Source organism: Pyrgilauda ruficollis, unplaced genomic scaffold, assembly GCF_017590135.1.
Source record: "Pyrgilauda ruficollis isolate IOZ18807 unplaced genomic scaffold, ASM1759013v1 scaffold131, whole genome shotgun sequence".
In the NCBI taxonomy this organism is placed as follows: Eukaryota; Metazoa; Chordata; class Aves; order Passeriformes; family Passeridae; genus Pyrgilauda; species Pyrgilauda ruficollis.
The window spans coordinates 603,394-623,761 of record NW_024511544.1 but is presented as its reverse complement, the minus strand read 5'-3'; the positions used below and the strand labels follow the sequence as shown (position 1 = coordinate 623,761).

Here is a 20,368-nt window from a genome sequence, read left to right as displayed (position 1 = left end):
GCTCTTTTGGCAGCAGGCAGGTCCCTGAGCTCCACAGCACCTTGAGCAGCCGCACACATGTGGAGACAGCCTTGTGATGGGGCAGCACAGCTCCCAGAGCCAGCACCAGCTCCAGGTTCCAGGCTCAGGTGAGCACTGTCAATAATGGAGGCTGCTCTGATAAGTGAAAGAAAGAATTTTTTCTTACTTATTTAAAGAGCTGCACTCCTCTCTTCCCTCTCAGGAAGGAGCAAACCCCTAGTTTCCAAGATGTTCCCCATTATTTAGGTATTTATCATTTCCCAAAACTAACCCAAGCACAACCCCTGCACAATCTCATTATCATGCCCCTCAAATATATTCTTTCAATCGATCCTGGACTAGATTTCTCTCTCTCTGCTTCCTTTCTCTGACCTCCCGGCAGGATGCTCCAGCCCCCTGCCCCTTCCCACAAGTTTTACAGAGCTCCCATTTGCAGGGCTGCAGTGCCTTTCACCAAGGGAAGAGCCTGCTGCAAGGACAGTGGCACGCAAAACCTGAGATGTCATTCCCTCTCCCCATTTCTCCTTTCCTCCATGAAAGAACTCTGATACTACTTAGAACTCTCTGTAAGCAGTAGATTTAAGTTTTGAGTTTGATTCTTTTTCATAATCCAGTCTTCTGTTATGCACTTTGAACCCCACTGCCCCAAGCAGTGACAGTAATACAGACTTTTTCCTGGGAAATGCGTTGGTTGGAACATCTGAGCACCCCCTACCCATTTCAGTCAGCTCTTTCCAAACAGTTCAAACTGAAAATTCCCCCACCCCCATCCAAAATCCAAATTAGGCCAAAGAAAGCCTACTATTTAACTGACAGCTTAGCAAGTGGCCTTTCCTGCCCTGTGCGCTGCCATGTGGCAATTTGGAAATAATTAACAATGGTTTTCATACAGGGAAGGCTGAAGGGAGCTGCCAGGCAGTTCTGCACAGCATACCTGTGAGGCAGAGCTGCCTCCATCGCCTGAACTTCAGCTTCAGAACTGAGGAATGGATTTGAGACCCTCCAGAGGAACTCAGAGGGGTTTGCTTCAGTCTGCCAATTAATTCCAAATCAGTGTCAAAACAAAATGTCAATACAGCAAGTTTACAGCCAATAGGTTTTCCATAATTGTGTCCTGACTTTGTCACTATCATGATTAATGGTGATAGTCTAGCTATTGGGCATTGAAAAATACCCAAATACTGAATCTGGTTGAGCATCTGACAAAATACATGATTTTCTGGTCTGAAGAAAAGGAACTCAGACTTGTTTCAGCATTTGTGCACATGCTTTCTCAAACTCCATGGACTGCAGACAAGAGCATATCTGGAGAACGGACTGGATGTACCACGAGGCATATTGCCAATTATAAATTAATAAAATCCAGAAAAAGCAGCAATGATCATTCCGTGGGAAGTTTCCTCTCATATGGTGACAAAAGAGAGTCCATATCAAGGTTATTGTATATAGCAATTAAATTCTTCAGCTAAAGCAAAAAATTTTTATTTTAATGGGGGAAAAACTAGAACTTGGTTAAAATGTTCTCATAAAAATATTGGTTACCACAGGCATTAAACAAATGGAAATCAAAACCTACCATTTGTTGAGCACTTTGAAAAGTTTTAATGCAAAAAAAAGTGCTGGAAAGAAACCTTCAATTTTTCCTCATGAATGAAAATAAATCCCTGTAAATGAAGCTGCATCTATCATGCTGCTAATCAGACAGCAGCCACAGATGTAATCCATCAATCCAAAGAGTTCCTGCACAAACTTTCCATAAAAGATAATGGAATTAATTTGGTTTGGTGAGTACCAAACTGAAAAGTAAAGAAGCCTGCTCTGCCATTCCATCTCAGAGCCCATCATGCAGAGACAACAATAATTCCAGGTGGAGCTTACAGAAGTCACTCATGCACTGCCTCCATCTTCCACCTCGGGTTTATCCTGCACTTTTGCCTGCAGCAGATGTGGAATCCCGTACCTTGACTCCCTTCCTTTGATAGGGAACAGATCCCAGTTGTCTAGAGGGTAACCTTAAGTTGAAGAATAATTTCCTGGAGATAGGAACATGGGTTTTTCCTGTTTCTGCACAGAACCCCAAGCTGGCACACTCAGTGATAATTTGCCAAGTGTCCAAATGCCCTGGGACAGCTTCTGCCCTCAGATGCACGGGTGCACTTCTTGTGTTCAGAACAGTTTGTGGTTCTGTACCATATTCAATCTACAAATCAGAATGAGATTAGAAAAGCAACTCTTGTTTATTTTGTAAATTACAAATTACATTTTCTAATACCACAGGAAGTTACTATGATCTGCTGGGTAAGCTTGCAACCCAGACTCTTGAATACTTTAATTTACTGATCATCACCAATACAAGTAAACCCATGATCACTTGCAACTGCAGGTGGAACATTCAAAACAGAAATCCCAGTGAAGCAGATGATACTGCATTAACAAAAAATGCTGACTGAATAACTTTTTATGTTACCTTATAGACACGCACATAATTTAAACAATACTTTTTTTCCTTTATCATCATCTTGGTTTTGCTGAGCACACTGACAAAACAGTAAATTCTATCTGATTTTCATCACAGCAAACAATACTCCAGCTAAAGTGGTACTGACCAGTACGAACAATTTCTTTGGTCTTGGCACATTAAAATACATATTTATGTTTTGGTCAATGATCTTCTGGAAGGGAACTATTTTATTTTCCAGCTGAGGAAATCCTTTAACTGTAAAGATAATTAATACAAGGGGAAGTAAATAATTAGTACAAAGGGAAATAAATAATTAGTACAACAGAAGAAGAATGAGGTTGTAGTCCCTCCTTCCACATTAGTTATGTACAGTCCAGCACATGACTGAGAAGGAAAATTAAGATGGAAAAGTTACTAACATGAGAGATGAAATGAAGTCTCCCAAGAGTACAGAATATTCAGTATTTAAAACAATGAAAGAAGGACAAAAGCCCCACCAAGGGAAGCAGAGGGGGTGCAGTGGGAGGTATTTCAGCTTTCCGGACTCCCCTGTCAGCGCTCTCCGAGGTGCAGCCGCCCGGCAGTGAGAGGCACCTGCAGAGAGCCTTCCTGTGGCACGACCCTGCCTCACCCGCCGTGATGGAAACGCTCTGGCAGCCCAGCCAGACGTGCACACCCAGCTGACTGAGCTGGAGCCTGGCACGGGGAAGATTTTCACTGGATTTCAGTAATAAACCATACATCAATTTTGAAGGCTCAATTCTGAAAGCAAGCGGCTGATACCACGGTCTTGGTTATCCCAAGTACAAAGAACAAGAGCAGAACAAAGAGGTCTGTGAGTTTAAGTCTCAGAAGATCACTGGTGCAGTTTAACATCAGTTTTCTAGAAGTCACCTCGCTGATGAGGTTCTCTACAATCAGTGGAGGGCTGGGGAAGACTTCAGAGGGCAAGTAATAAACTGTTTGGGATGAATGTCTTGTCCCTTTGCTCTGAGCTTTACCACAGAATTCCAGGCTGGTTTGGGCTGGAAAGGACCTTAAAGATAACCCAGTCCCACCTTCCGCTACCTCAGGTTGCTCCAAGTCCTATCCAGCCTGGCCTTGACACTTTCAGGGATGGGAAGCCCACAGCTGTGCACCGTACAAAGACTATACATGATTTACACGATACATACCTTAATTTTGGGTGGATAAATCTGCAGAGCCTGTGATTTTTCACTTTGCAAAGGAGAACTCTATGGGCAATATGAAGAAAGCTTACAGAATTGTAAGGAACACAAATGAATTGAAGGGGATATTCCTTCAGTGGAATGTGGACCACAATACTGCAGAGGCCAAGGAGGAGAAAGCAATCATTCCCTTGGAGGTCAACTGGGAGAATCCCAGCAGAGCCCTGAAAACAATTATGGACTCTATCATTCCAGCAGTTCCTGGTCATCCAGAGGAATGGAAAAGGAAAATGGTGCAACACCTCACAATTCTGCCAATCCTCTGTTTCACCTACAAGACAAACTTCTACAAAGGGTGCAAGGCGTGCATCCAGATGGAGATGTTCCTCTCAGTAATGTGGGGGTGGCCACATTATGCATGGGCACGATAAGGACTGTCAGGATCTGGATTTTCATTGTTTCCATGCTCTTCTCAGAGAGCCAAAGCTTTATAAATCAAACAAGATATAAAAATAATGTGCTCTTGTTATACACAGGCTCCTGTCAGTACACGCTGACCACTCACACCCTGAGCACTGCCTCCCACGGCCTGATAAAGGAGATTTCCTGGCTGGGATGTTTCACCAAGATAAGTGTTCACCTTTAAAATAATATTAAGCAGTACCTTTCCACATTACCTTCCAATCTGTACTACCACCTCAGCCCACAGGCACTGTTCCTCCTTCAGTAGGAGATTTCAAGTTGTTTGACTTTATCTTGTTTACTTTACACAAATGGTATTCCTTTCTTACAGATGGATGTGATCTGGTGAAGACCTGGGAACATTTTATCCCATAGCAAAACTCATTCAAATGTACCATCTGTTCTTCCTGCAGGGGCACAGTAATGCCAGAAACTGTTTAACATTCCATAAATTCAGACCATATAATGGATAGCTCATTGTTAAAGTGAAGCAAGGCATCATTTGGAACCTGATGACAAACATTTTGCTGGGGCTTTGCCTCAATAGTATTCAATGTATTATTTTTGGTTTGCTTTTAAAACTTCACATTCGACATTAAACAGCAAAGGTGGGTCACAACATGACCTTAACGTCTGGCTTAATCCCCGCTTCCAGTAGGGTCCTGGCTAATAACTTCAGGGAAAAAGAGACTTGGAATGGGCCACCGGGTTATAACAAATTCACTGCAACACCAAATTCTGCTCTCCTTTCTCCTAGTGTGTGTCTGTTGTAGCTGCAGGATACACTTCCTAAGAGAACAGAATTCGATCTTCAAGTTTAAGAGCCATTAAAATATGTCTTATTTTACAGATATTGCACTTAACTGCACTCACATGCAGTTCTACACTCTGTCTTTCACTGACTAGTAAGAAACCCGATGTTCATAACAGTATGAGCTGCCATTTGCCATTCCTTTCTACACCCCAATGCTACAATATTTAATCAATAAAAAGACTGGACAAAAAGTCCTGCTATGAATATGTACTGTCTGAGTCAACACTAAAATAGCCTTAATTTGCCATTCATACAAGAAAACCACAGAATAAAGAAGGGGAAAAAGGAGAATTACAGCAAAAAGCCCCAAAACACACACAAAAGAAATTGGTAGTGTTTCATTGGAAAAAAAGGGCTCTGTAGAATGCTGCCCCCAGAGTGGGACACAGTGGCCCTGTGCCAGTTCCTGGGGTTTCCTGGGGTTTCCTGGGGCCAGGCAGCCCCTGCCCCCAGTCACCCACAGCTGTGGGAGCCAGGCTCCAGCAAATCCACACAACTCACACTCCTTGGAGCAGGAACCCAGCATGGGGTTTGTGTCCCAGTGACACAAACCAGCCCACAACACTCGCACGCTCCCAAGGATAGGAATGATCATCTCAGAACCCTATTACTGCAGCCCAGAAAGTCGTCATTTAAGACCCTGTATGTAAGTGTATATAGTCATTGCCATGTCTTTAGGAAGCTCTCACACCGCTATAATAAAATCCACAGAAGCAAAAAGCACTTTTAGCCCAGCCATTCCTAATCCCAGAGACAATGCCTATATTTTTCCATCACATCAGATCCTGGATGGTGGGGGAAGGGCAGGAGCGTGAGGAGAGGGGGAAATGCAACTTGAGAAGTAGTAAGTGTGTCAAAATCTAAATTACTTGTAGATATTTTGCAGCACAATTCTCCTTTATGCCTGTGCAGCTCGGTTCATATGGCTCACATTCAGCCTGTCACAGTGAATCACTGCTACTCCTTGACTTACATTAACAAAAACAAACCTAACTTTCGCTCCAGCCTGTGAGGTAAAACTTTGAATTCCCAGTCAAAAGGCCAGAAGTGGCATTAAAAATAATTGTTTTTGTAAGAAGCTCACTTTGAGGAGAAAGCAACAAAAAAAAAAGCCCGTGAAGATCTGACTAATAGCACAAACACATGTGTTGCTTATGGAGAACTTTACAAAAAAGCAAAAAGCTTTGTCCACGAGCAGCAAAGACCCGGCTTTAGCAGCCTTAACTAACAAAGCAAACCCACCCCTCTCTACTTAAGTCTTTAAACTGCATCAAACTGGAGATATTTAACAGTAGCTTTAGAGCCTAAAGAACAGTTAAAAAGTAAATCTGGAAAACAAAGTACAAAAACCAAAGTGAAACCCAGCCAGACACAAACTCTCTGCAACTAGCAGAACACAAGGCACAAAGCAAAGCCAGCACTCAGACAAAGTTACTTTACACTTCTCCCAGCAAATTTGCAACAAATGTCCAGTTAGGAAAGATTTCTGCTGACCTGTGTATGAGCAGCAGTGCAGATGTGGCGAGTTCTCCTGTCACCTTTTGTTCCCAGCCATGTCAGCTGTGCTCTGCTTCAAGTGCTGCTCACACTCCCAAATCCCCTTTTCCAGCTCTATCTTAGGAACTGCCCAGATTTTGTAGTGTAATCTGAGCAGGGAAGGACCATGTGCCTATGATATGGTTAATTCACTTTTTACCCCCTGCAATGCTTAAGGAAGCTGCTTCACATTTCAAAGCTGAGCCTAGGGCTGCCTGACCCAGGTAAAGCCAGGGCAGCGCTGGGACTGCTTCCTCCACCCCAGTGGGGCCCTAAAATAGCTCATTTCCCCCTTCCAGACCTGAGGGGGTATTCAGGGGCTACTGAGGCCCTTTCCTTCCCCTGGGTGTCTGGTGCAGCAGGGACCACAGTCCCAACACAGAGGGGACTCCTTGCTGAGGGCCACCACCACTGTGCTGGGGCCACCACCATCCCCATGGCCAAAGCCGAGGTTGGTCACTGAGGTAGCTCTGGAGAGGCCCCTCAAGACCCAGGAAAGCCCTGGGCATCTGGTCTGGGATCTTTGGCAATGAAGATGTTGCACATGTTGGGCTGGAAGAGTCCCATCTGTTCCTCTCCAGGGCTGCCATCAGCTAAGCAATTAACAGCATCCAAAAACCAAGCCTCTAAACTTTGTCAATTAACTCTTCTGTTAATATTCTTCTATTGTTATTGATCTACTTCTGGTTTGAATTTGCAATTACCATCATGCTTGACAAGAACACTACACTGAGAGAAGGAGGAAATGCCTCTTCTTCCCAAATTCTGCACAGTGCAGAGTTACACTTGCTGTGAAGCTGCCTAGCACCAGAGAAGGTGCAGAGGAGCAGAGGGAGAATAGTCCCCAAATCCTGTCACTGCTGCTAGTCCAGCCCCAGCCCCACAATGAGGTCCCCAACGCTGTGCACCAACCCCAGGGATAACAACCAGCACCAGCCTGGTGCAGGCATTTCCTGAGTGTTTGCTCAGAGAAGGGTGAAGTGCAAACTCACACGGGCTGTGTTGTTCCCCAGCTTTTGTGCAAGCAAATTCCATGTAATCCCAATGTCAACATGGTCAATGGCCCAACCACTGCTAAATCAAGTCAGGGAGGCTGAGGGAGTCCCACATGGCAAGGGGAAGGGAGGTCTCTGTTCCTCTGCCCTGGGCAGATGGGGGAGCAGACAGAACTGCTTTTCAACAGCCAAGAGAGGGCCCCTAAAAGAGATTACAGGGAAGAAACAGTCAGTGATCCTGGAAGAGGAAAGATGTAAGACAAAAAGATGGCAGAAAACAGAAAACCTTTGCGGGAACTTTTAAGTCTTGGCCAGAAGGCAGCAAAGCAATTTCATGTAAAGAATCTGCTTTTTAAATCCTTGCCCTGGTATTTAAGATCTACAAATACCTTCTGTGGGATTTCTAACAACTGCATTCTGCATCTTGGAGCTTTCCTGTCTTCAAACTCTTGACCTTTACTCTAAAGCAAAGGTGAGAGCTCTGTCTTCCCTGTTGCATAATTTACTAAACCCAGTTATGTTTGAAATTAGCATGTTGGTAAGGCAAAACTTGAAATAATGTAATGGGACTATTTCAGAGAAAAAGATATATTCTTCAAGGATGAATTCAACATCTCAGCTCAGAAATCTGATCTCGATTGAGGTGACAATTGCTTACAAAACAAAAGTAACAAAAAGGAAGTGAAGTGACCTCAAAGGTTAGGAATGGACACCAACAGTTGTCTCTGATCAAGGCTGTGTTTATAGCACAGTATCATGGAATGGTTTGAGTTGGAAGAGACCTTAAAGCTCATCTTATTCCACCCCTTGCCATGGGCAGGGACACCTTCCACTGTCCCAGGGTGCTCCAAGCCCTGTTCAGCCTGTCTTTGGACACTGCCAGGGGTCCAAGGGCAGCCACAGCTGCTCTGGGTATCCTGTGCCAGGGCCTCGCTGTGAGGAAGCCACAGCCCCAGGCACAACCTGCACTGTGCCCCAGCAGCACTCGTGCTCCTCACCCCACCACCCTGCCAGTCCAGGTGCCCCATCCCTGACTGGTGGGGGTGACCCCGATTACTGTGCCCCCCAGCCCTCCAGGTGAGGCCAGGCAGGGCTGCAGGGCCAGGACAGGGCACAGCGTGCTGCAGGAAGCCAGCTCTTCACTGCCTAATTCCATTAGCCTGCAGAACAGGCCATAATTTGCTGAAATGATGATTAATCAAATCTTATTTTTCTCTAAAGCAGCTAATGAACAGCCAATTAAGTGTCTCAGTAATTCTCAAATAACAAAGGAATACTCATGGAGTGACAGCTACCAGCTATTTAACAGTACAGGCACGGCAGTGAAAGCCAGCCTGGCTGGAAGGGCAGGACGTGTACGACCACCACATGGTCCCAAAGCCACCTTTCTTTCCCACTTCGAATCGCCACCACCCCGCGTCCTCACTGCTTGCTCCCAGGCCTTTGTGCCCGCTGGTGTGGAGGGACAGGGAGCCCTCGTGGTGCTGTAGAGCCAGGGGACAGGGGATGGGATGCCCAGGGGACAGGGATGGGGTGCCCAGGGGACGGGGATGGGGTGCCCAGGGGACAGAGGACTGGGGTGCCAAGGGGACAGGGGATGGGGTGCCGAGGGGACAGGGGATGGGGTGTCCAGGGGACAGGGGATGGGGTGTCCAGGGGACAGGAGCTAGGGTGCCCAGGGGACAGAGGATGGGGTGCCCACAGCACCCCCACATCCAGCTGGAGGAGCTGGGCACCTCGGGCCTGCCAGTTCCGCCTGTCTCGTGGTTCAGGCAGACTCCAAACAAATCCATGAATGCTTTGTTTTGATCATATAAATCAGGGTGAGATTAAGATACATAAACACAACGCAGTTACCCGAAAAGCAAGGAATGACATTTTAAAAAGAATCCATAATGTTGGTTTTTTGAAGTATTTCTTCAGTGGGAATTGTGTTGGAGCAAAGAATGCAAAACCCAGAAGCTTCCAAGAGGGGGTCATGTGAAATTACTCTATTTCAAAATTTTTCCAAATCACTAACATTTTGACTCTGAATGTATTTGTAAGAATCTGCCAAAAACACATGAAACCAGTCAATTTTTTTTGCAGTTTGTAACTGTCTCCTTTTTTCCCAGGTCTTAAAAATGTTTTTGCAGAGAACTTATGTCATTTCTTTAGAAACTTCTGCAATCCACAATGACATTGCATATTTTTTTTCAAGTAAAAACAAGTGTCCCAATAAAGAACAAAGAACATCCTTTGTTTCAGACGAAGAATTTCAGGAGAAACCACAAAATGTTCAAGCAAAACATTAAACATTTGATTTTCCACCCATTCTGCCAACAGTCTAAGTTTTCCCATACTTCTAATATCAGTGTCAATAAGGAGGGGAGGGGACGGGAGGCAGGTCAGATGGATGACAGTCACTCTGCAAATTAAAACCTGCTAATTAAATAAAGATGAAAATAGGATGTTTTGCAGAAAGCATATATTTTCTTTCACTTAGCTTTTCTTTTTAATGAGGAAACAAGACCATCAGGAAAATACAGCATTGAGGGAAAACTGGAAGTTGTTACTCAAGTTATTAGAGAAATCCTCAGCTCTGCTCCTGAGAACACCCAGCTCTACCTTAGTCACTAACATGAGAGTCTTGTCCTTTGTTAAGGCCCCAACATTACTGATAGCAGATGTTATTTAGGCTCTTTAAACGAGTTTTCGAAAAGCAGGCTTAAAACCAAATGGAAACATTTAATTTTGAACCCATTGGAGATCATTTGAAACACACACATGCTTGCCTGACACACTTCACTGCCTGTTTTCACAGAATGGTTTGGGTTGGAAGGGACCTAAAGATCATCTAGATCCAACACAATTATCAAGTTCCAATTCCCAGTTAGTGGAGGTTTTTCCCAGTGCAAAGCCATCCTCCAGCTGTGGAAGCAACATGGAACTTTGTGCAGCTGCATGTTGGAATGCCACAGTGCCCAGCAATGCACAAACACACAATTTACACAATTTAAGTGCTATTTACACTCTCAGAGACAAGCAACCCCAAACCACAGAAACATAACCAAGAATTACATGTGTGAGCTGTCCGGTCTAGGCATTTGCTTCATCTTCATGGCAAACATCATAAAGTGCTAATTTATTTTTAAATCATTGCAGGAAGAGAGATTTTAGTAAATTTAAGCAAACCCCAGTGAGTTTCTTCCACTTCACTCTATTTAAATGCAGGAATAGAACTGACGCACTCAAGTTAACCTGTTTGCCCAGACTGGAGAGACATTATTAAATGTTCTTTTACACATCCTAAATATTCAGACACTTGCAGCACCCCAGGGCATAGTGTGCTATGTCAACACCTTGAGAAGAATGCAAACATCTTAATAAAAGAGACGAGAGATTGCTTATCATGCACTCTTGCTGTTAACATCTGCATTTTACAAAAGCTCACGAATTATTACACACACTTTCCACAGGACATATCCTCCTGGATATGCAGGCAGCCATGCCAGGAACCAAACGTCGTGTCAGAAAGCAGACTGCATTTTTGGTTTTGCTCTAAAGGCAAATGAATGTTTCCGAGCATTCTGCAGCTCCCCTGAGTAGAGCTAAACATTTACTTCAGCAGCTCAGAACTGAGGGGTAAATCCCCCAAACCAATCTGCTCTGTATCGCATTATATCCTGCCCAAACAGCCATCCAAGTTTTATACATTAATCATGCCCAAGAGCCTACATTCAGGATCATCAGACTGGATGTTGTACGCATTGTAGGACAGAGCTCCCCGCGTGAGGCAGGTGAGATGAGAACAGGACATGCCGTGCCACCAGATGTGAGTGTCCTGGTTATGAAAACTGAATAAATAAAAAGTTGGCCTCCACAGAGATGGCAGAACCTCCGGGCAGGCTCAGCAGCTCAGCTCCTTCAGGTGGATGGAGGAGCAGCCTCTCTCAGTCCTCACTGATTCACTTCAGGAAGGAAAGAGACAAACCCAAAAGGCAGCAGGATTATCTTCAATAGTCTAATTGGTGGCTCGAGATAATCCACTTGGCTTTGTCTAAAGCAAATTAGGGAGTGCTCGTGGGAACTGTGCAGAGGCAGAGGCCAGCGGGCCCGGAGCAGGGGCGGGCTGGCAGTGGTCAGTGGGGTCAGGGATCTGCACCAGCTGCCTGCCCTTGACCCCGGGCTCAGGGGGTTTCAGGAGGTCCACGCCTGTCCAGTAACTCTGCCCAGCAGAGCTGCTACCATCTTCTCTGTCAACTCCACTTTGAGCCAGTAATACACTTAGCAAAGCAAAACTAGATTAAAAATAAAACAAAATTGGGCTTTGCTATCAAAACTAAAATCTGGCAGCCTGTTCCCATGCAAAATCCTTCATAAGTGATACATTTGTGGAGGACAGCTGGAATAAATCCATGACATTTAATGACATACTAAAAGCAAACCTTGAACAAACAACTTTAAATCATTTGAAATACTAATGTGAGTAGATGAAACTCTGCAGTGCTCACATGTTACAATAATTAATCATTTCTAAACAGTGGAGTTTAATTATTTTTTTTTAAATCTTTTGCAGAAGTGGGTGTTTTTCCCCATTCCAGACATATATTTAAAGTAACACTCTCCTGTGAAAAGGTTTCAAAGTTTTAAATGTATTCTCTCATTCTGATCTGATTCATGACACCAGCAAAATAATTTTTCCAGCTTTCACCTTAATTTTTTTTATAAGTAACCTCACCTCCAAAGCCCAGAGCATAGCACAGAAAAGCAGCAATCCTAGAAGTTTTTTCTATAAAACACTTCAAATCTGATTGCCACAGAAACTCAGACAACAAATTGCCTTATAACTTAAATGGGAATTCAGATCCCACAGGCATCCCCTGACCCTCTGTCCATGAATATCCACATCATCCTAAAAGGTTCACAAATGCTCGGGCAGAAGAACAGGTCTGCCATTCCATGGGTAGAACAGCTGTTCAGTGGGAACCACACTGATGCCCTGAGGGATTTCAGCTGGCCCACCCTGAGCACCAGGGATCTGTGGAATTTCCCAGGAGTGACAGCTATGAGATGGGGGCAGGTACCAAGCTGAGATGATTTAGGACAGCACAAACAAAGTGTAAGGGGCACATCTTAAGCTGATGCTGGCCAAACGGCCCAGCTCTCATTAAGTGAAGCCTGGGGACACACAGACGGTGTCTCCTGGCCGTGGCTACAGCAGGAGCTGGCTGAGGACCAGCAGCTGGCTGGTAGTCCCCCACCACATGTCTGGCAGGAGGGACAGAGAGAACATTCACTGTGCTAGTGCAGACTCAGCTAATTCAAGTCAAAAACAAAGGTGGTTTGAGCTAACCTGGCTGGATTTGCAGGGAGGTGGATTAAGAACACCCCTAAGACCCCTTCTGCCAGCTCTGGTGGGGATAAAATCTTTGCTGGTTGTATTTTCTATTTCCAAAATGTCATGTATGCCTGCCCCAGGAATTGCTTTTTCTCTCTCTCTCCATCACCAGTCTAGACAAAACTGCATTAAGATCCTTTCTTGACTTATGTGTACAGGTGTAAGGTGTTAGCAGTTACTAAAAGGTTTTCTGGATACAGGAAAAAATGAGCTCCTTGTCTCCAAGGTATTCTCAGTGAATAGAGTCAGGAGCAAAAAGCAGAACTAAACTAAAAGAAGTTTCCTGCCAAGGATCACAAAAAAAAAAAAAAAAAAAAAAAAATCCTACCAAAATAGGCAGAAAGTCTGAGTTCTGAGTTGGAGGTACCTGCTGGCGGCAGCTGCTGTCGGGGTGCCCGAGCCCGGCCCATGGCAGCTGGCTGTCCGTCTGTCCGTGCAGCTGCACCAGGGACCCAGTCCCTCCCACAGAGCGTTCCTGGCACCGGGCTGGGCACTCCCTGCCTGCCTTCATTCATAAAACCAGCCCACGCTGGGGAAAGCCCAGGCTGCAGCGCACGCAGCAGTCAGTGCCGGTGACATCTCTGCTCACACACACTGCCCCCGCCGCGGCTGCATGCTGAAGGCAGGGATCAGTGACAGGCCTCAAACTTCTCCCTGCCTCTGCTCCAACCCACAGAGCTCCTTAGCAAACAAGACAGACAGGAATGCACGTAATGCAAATTAACACAGCTTAATTTTAATGAATAATGGGTCAGATTTGTAACGGGCAAGAATGATAACATAGCTCAAAGGGTCTGGTCTTGCTCTGGTCGTGTTCAACCGGAGGAGGAGTGGCCAGGCCACAAGTGAGCTGCATTTCTTCATACCTACGTTTGTTTCAACTGTTTGATTTCCAACAGAAAGACCACAATAACATAAGCAGGAGAAAACAACCACTTTTTGGAAAGCCCTTTTCCAAGTCTCTTCTGTTTAACTCCTGATCTTTATGAACATGGAATTGGAAAGGACTTCTTGGGATATTAAATACAGGCCCCTGTTATTAAAGGCAACATGTCACTTCCAGCAGAAAGAAAGGTTAATGTTATGCCAATGAGCTGGAAGGAAATCCAAATTTCTAATGCATGAGAATGGGGGGAAAAGCTAAACAAAAGTGAATGCATGAGCTCATATCACAAGATCAGAGCCTTATTCTAAACATATGGGCTGGTGGCACATCGAAGAGGAGATAAGAGGCACAATAATTAGGAGTCACAGTTCTTTCTGTTACTAGGGATCTGCATACAACTAAGAAAAACACCTCGGGACGCTCAGCCCTGGGACAGAGGAGGAAGGCGAGCTCCCAGGGCACTGTGAGGCCACCTGAGATCACAGTGGCCTGAGGACAAAGGCTCACGGAAGGGGCAGGCAGACCCCAGCCAGCAGCACTCTGGTTTCCTCTGCTGAGCAGCCAGAAGGCAGCTGGAGGAAAGCGTGTGCCCACTGCAAGTCTTTCAGCAGCCACCAAAATCTCTGCAGAATGTAAGAGACACTTCTGATTTTGGCAGAAGCAGCTAAATCCCACCTTGTACCCCACAAACTATGGGAAGAAACTCCCAGGCATGGAAACGTTTTCAAAGAACAGTTTGAAAGAGAAGACCAACCCTGTAAAGATTTCTCATCTGCCTGGATTAAGGAAAGAAGGCAGCAGAGAGAGGCATAGTTGGCAGGAGGCTTGGTTTGGCTTACATGGGACGCAAAATCTGGTGACACAGGGATGATGGGGAGGGACAGCCAAGGTCCCTTCCATCCCCAGCAGTCTCCATGCAGCCTGTCAGACCTGAGTCACCAGACATGACAGCAGTGAGAGCAACAGGAGCCCTCAGAGGGCACAAAATCACAGTATGGAAGCAGCCTGGAGAAGGCTGCAATCCAGAGGAAGGGATGTCCTTCTGCAGTGCTGGAGGGGTTCTGGCAGCATGGAAGCCCCAGCAGTATCACCTCCTGGAACCGAGGAACTGTCCAGCGAAACAGTTTCCAGGTAATAACAGCAGGACTCATCCCAGGCAGGGACAGATGATCAGATGCAGAAGATGCCACTTCCTGACTGTGCTGCTGCTCCATTGCCATCTACCACCTGAGCCCCAAAAAGCAGCCTGGGGTGCTCACACACATGCAGGAGTGAAGCTGCACTCAGGAGTGCTCTGGTGAGGCTCCCTGGGAGCCCACATGCCTCTTCCAGTGGGATCCAGCTGATCCTCAGCCACACTCACCCCCAACCCTCAGAGATGGGGGTTGTTGTTGCTCTCCCACGAGTTCATGCCTGAGCAGGACAGAAAGAGCTTTGTCTGAAATGTCATCTTTAATGCCACCAAGCACTGCAGGGGACTCTGCCCAACATCACTTCTCAGAGGCCACCTACACTCAGTGCACAAAACTGGAGAACACCATTTCTTCAAGTAGATCAGAGAAATTAAGAAATGTATAATATCACATGATCATTTAATGCAACTGGAAAGGTATTAAAGTGGATGGATGGAAAGTAAAGATCTCTTCAGTCTCAAAAACTGATTTAAACTAAAAGAGAGCTGGTTTTCCTCAAATTTATACACACTGCAAGGCTACTGTTTACTTATTATTTATTCCAGTGTCACTTGCAGAATAGCCTGATGCAGTGTGCTCAGACCAGCAGTCCTACAGAAGAGGGGTGCCTGAGAAGCTCCCAAGGCTGAAGAGCTCCATGGCTTTGCCATTGGTTTCTTGTCTTTAGTGGAAAAGTTAAAGCTCCAGGCTCTACACTAAACTCAATAAACCCTGCTCAGAGCACTGCTTTCGTGACATAATACATTTATGCAATTAAAATAACATCACTCTTGAAGAGTAAGGCAGCACCAGGAAAGCTTTGCCAACAAAGCAGTGCCAATTAAGAGTGTGATTTTTGGAATATATTTTTAGGCCAACATCAGCCCTATTAATGCTGGTGTAACTGTCTTCAAAGTGATTTTGAAGGTCCAGCTGACGCCACTCGGGAGAAGAACTAGTTAAAAGACTAGCGTTTGGCCTCCATAGGCTCCATTCTGTCACTGGGGGAAAATTCTTCATATTAAAACTAATTTAATCCATTCCACTAATAAGGGGGGTTTATGTCCAAAATCTTCTCAGACAATTTTACACTCATTAACTGTATAGCACAAACTGTAGTTTTTGTTGTTGAAATACGTAAGCTACAAGTATAGCCACATTTATGGGATGTATCCATAGCTTCCGTTTGCAGTTTGCATCTGAAGGACGGGGATGCCTAAAGCAAGAATTCATCATGAGGAGGAGCAGGAAAGGAGAGAACTCAGATGCTGATGATCTGTTAGCAAACCACACAAACTCCAAACACCGCCCCTCTGCTCATCGCCTATAGGTGCAAAGAAACCAAACTCGACGCTAATATAACTTGGCAATAACGGCAGCTTTCCTTTCCAAAGAAAGCCAAAGGTTGAGAAAGAAAATTCGATACCAGTGGGGCACACACCAGCTCCAAGGCCCTTCCTGCAGGTGTTACCGTGAGCCCAAATCCTCCTCCCGTGATCTCAGCCCGGGGCGACCGCCAGGCTCCTGCACAAGGCTCTGAGCGACAGGGGAGGAGATAAGGTGAGGGCAGGCATGGGGGCAGAGAGCCGGCTGGCTTTGGCTCAGCCCTGCACGCACGTAGTGATTCTGCGGCCGGCAGCTCGGTTTCTCCACTGATCCTACGAGCCTGGTCCCCAAACCTTCCCCAGCACATCCCTCCCCTGTCCTCCCGGAGCTCCCGGCACTGCCCCCGGTCCGTTTTAACGCCGCTCACTGCAGAAATCCGAGCATACCAGCAAGAACAGGCAGAGAGCGCTTTTCTTAACTCTGCCGTATACCTTCTCCTCTTCCTTTCGAACTTCCCATTGGTTTTCGCTCGGCTCACGAGCCTGCACGACTCGGTGGACGCGTGTGAGGAACAATCCGGCCAGCTCTCCCCCCAGCGCCAAATGACATTTGCTTTGCAAACACTCCCCCCGCCCCGCGGGCTGCTCTCGCCTCCACCCAGCGAGTTGTTTTCAATAAACCAACAGCTCGGAAACATCCACAGAAACTTTTTTTCTTTTGACAATTTGCCGCTTTCAAACCAACAGGAAAAAAAAAAAAAAAAAGAAAAAAAAAAAGCGAGAGAGAGAGGGAGAGAGAGAGAATGGAACAGCGCAAGGAAATCTCGGCGTACTTGTCCCGGAAAGGCTCTGGGTGGAGGGGCTGCAGCGGGCTCCGGGAGCGCCCGGGGCTCCGCGCCCGCGCTGCCCCGCACTTACCGGGCCGCGCCGCGCCGCTCGCTCCGCTCCGCGGGGAAGGGGCCGCGGGACCCCGGGGCCGGAGGGAGGGGCCGGAAAGCGGCGCCGGGGCCGAGTGGCGGCGGGGTTTGTCCAACCTGACAGCGGCCGGGCGGGACGGCAGCCCCGCGGAGCACGGCCCGACACACCGGGACAATGGGATGGGATAGGATAGGATGGGATGGGCTGTGCGGGGAGGCTCACGGGGAGGGGAGCAGCCCCTAGACCGGCTCCTGGGGACCGCAGCTACCAAGGAAAAGAAAAAGCCGGGGGTTAGAGGTGAGCGCCACGCCTGCCCCGGGGCTGAGGGGCCTCACCTGGTTCTACCCAGGTTAACGCCGCTGTGTCGACCAAAGGTGGCTTCGAGGTTGTACTAAAAGGGCTTTTCAATTTCTTTTTGTCCCACAGCTGCTTACTGAGATGTAAGTAGCCCCCAACTCACCTGGCCGTAAGCCCTCAGGGAAGCGCTCGGTGCTCGGCCCCCGATCTGCTCATCGAGAGCGTCCTGTTGTTGTCGTGTGACAACAGCGACTGTTTATAGAAACCCATCCTGGGATAAATTAGAGACGAGTCCCTGGGACGAACCGAGTCCCTGCAACAAACACTATGTCATCGGGAAAGCATCCCTCCTCAGAGGGTCTCGGGAGTGAGGCCGGTGCGCCCCGCCAGACAGCGGGCTGTGCCTGTGAGCTCAGGGGGCTCAGCCAGAGGGAGCCGCTAGTCCTGGATCGAGAGCTCGGGCACCTCTCTTTGGGCACCAGGCTCGGCTTCCCCCTGCCTTTCTGTCCCTTCAGTACCAGGTGTTTCCAGCCGGGCCCGCAGGCCAGCCCTGGAGCTCTGTCCCTGGGGCAGGCAGCACTGAGACACACTGGGATGTTTTCACACCGAAGGGCTCCTCTGTCTTCCCGGGCATTTGGTTATGGGAAGGAGAGACCCTGTTTGGTGCCCACCAGAGCTGTTGGCAGGACAGCTCTGCCCAAGCCAGCAGGGAAGAACAGGAGTAGCAGGAGCATGGCAGCATCCCACTGAGGCCGCCTGTCCAGCCCGCAGCGCAGCAGCTCTGCAGCACCAGCCTGGCCTGGCCCGGGCCCTGGGGACAGCTGCAAACAGCTGGTGGAGGCACCAGAGCATCCACGGCCTGGCTGCCAGCTTTGCATCCCAACAGCCAAGGGATGCAGCAGAATCCACTGCTGCAGTCAGAGCTGGGAGCTCCCTGCAGTGCTTGGCCATCTTCCTCCTCCTCATGGCAAAGTCAGCCTGGCCCAATCTATGACACTATAAATGCAACATTTGAGGAAACTTTGGAGCTGGTCCTGTCTCTCAACTCCCATTCACAGGCAAGACTGAAGTCTGCACAGACAAAATGTGCATACAATTAGGGAAAAAGTAGCAGGGTAAGAGTTTCCATTTCTGAAATGTGGTATCCTGTCTCCAACACAGCCAGTGCTTGGGAAAGTGGGACTGTGTTATTGTGTGATGCTGCAGTGTATGTGGGAAGGGTCCTGCCGATTGCTGCTGGACACCCTGAGGGATGGACCAACTGCACAAAATCATTGTGTAACTTTAGCCAGAGAGAAAAATGCTATTTACTTTGTAAACAAACAATCAGCCCTCCCAAAATGTTCCTACACAGTCTTGAATTTCATCTGGAGGAAAAATGAAAGCATAGAAGGAGCAGAGGACTCTGATTTCTCTCTCCCTCTGTGGAGATGCAGTGTGAGCACTGCTGCGCTGAAAGCAGGGTTACAGTCCCCTTAAATCGTGTGGTGACAGCCCGTGAGTGCCCCTTGCTGGCCCCCACTGCAGCAGGAGCAGAAGGGAGCAGCAGAGCTGGGGTAATGCTTTATCTGGGGTTTGCACTGAGACTGGCACTGAGCTGACAGTGAGCCCACATCTCCAGCTCAACACCCTGAGCTGTGTGTTTGAGGAACACCATGAGAGACCAAAGGAGTCAGGACTGTGATAAAACTAAACCAGGAATTACAGGATACTCCCAGAATCACTCCCGCAACTTTTCCTGTTTAAGGCATGATGCCCTAAGCAAGGTGAAGTCTGTAGGTAGGTTTAAGTTGTCTCATCAAACCAAATGATGCACATGGGAGATACTTTCAGGCTCCCAAATCCTTCCTCATATCTAAGAGGGGGTGCAAGCTGCACCTCACCAGAGCACCACACACCTGGATAAACTCAGGAAGTCCTAAACCTAACCCAAAAATTGGAGCCCTATGCTGGTGGCCTGTCCTCAGGCAGTGTTTTCACTCAATTTATCCAAGTAAAAAATTACTCTGAGCCATATTTTTAACAACCTAAGATCACTTAAAATATTTTATTTTGACTTCAAGTGACACTGAAGAACTAATGCATCCAGGATTTAATGAAGTGAGGCTAAATGGAAATATCCATCATTTCTGAATGATAGAAAACCAACAACATTGTCTGGGGACTGAAAGGATAAGGCAGGTCATGTGAATCCACACAGCCATCCTCATGGGTGGGATAAGCACATACCAACTCAGGGACTAGCTTTGGAAAGCAAAACCAACTCTTTGGAAGTCTGATTTCAGGAGAAAAGTTTGGACTTGAATCCAGCCTTTTTTTTTTTTTTTTTTGCATCTCCAACTCTCCTGAAGCTCTGAGCTCTGCACTGTGCACCAAAGGAGAGAGGGTAGCACTGTCCCCTTCCAAGGGACAGACAGGGAACCTGAGCACAAAGAAACCTCTGTACACGAGCTGGTTAATCTTTGACCCACCTAGGAACAACTTATTTTTCAAATAGAAGCCCCACAGAAGTGGAATCAAACCAGAAGAGAAAAGATGTGCCATTTTAAAATCCCAAAGCTAAGATTAAAAAAAAAAAAAAAAAAAAAAAAAAAAAAAAAAAAAAAAAAAAGAAAAGAAGTCTCTAGTGATTCCTAAGCAACAATTTCCTACTTGCAGACCAGTGGAACAACAGCACCAGTGTCCTCTGCCCCTGTATATTGTAGGATCCATTTTGCCACATCTCTTCCGTGACCCTGCCTTCCGCATGGCTCTGGCATTCCCACTGTGAGGTGGTGCTGCTCTGGTTGAATAGCCATGGAGCAGAGCAGACTCAGACTGAAATATTTGTTTGCGTGTCCTCATCCAACCACAGTTTTTCAGAATTTGGGAAGATGTCACAAAGCAACAGAAAACAATGCCCCCTTGGCCAAAGTCAGACCACTCCACAGCG

General features: G+C 46.9%; 1 protein-coding gene across 5 annotated transcripts in view; it reads right to left on the bottom strand.

The window, feature by feature from the left end:
- The window catches only part of FBLN2 (fibulin 2), an 89,822-nt gene extending 72,133 nt beyond the window's left edge, over positions 1-17,689 (bottom strand). For 2 of the 5 annotated variants that reach the window (XM_041459121.1, XM_041459126.1), the window contains exon 1: positions 16,669-16,791. The gene's annotated coding sequence lies outside the window, so the exon portion shown is untranslated. Of the gene's footprint in view, positions 1-16,668; positions 16,802-17,139; positions 17,162-17,599 lie in introns of those variants that run through there. The other 3 variants (XM_041459122.1, XM_041459124.1, XM_041459123.1) reach the window with 3 other exon arrangements.
- Between the last annotated feature and the right edge of the window lie 2,679 nt (positions 17,690-20,368).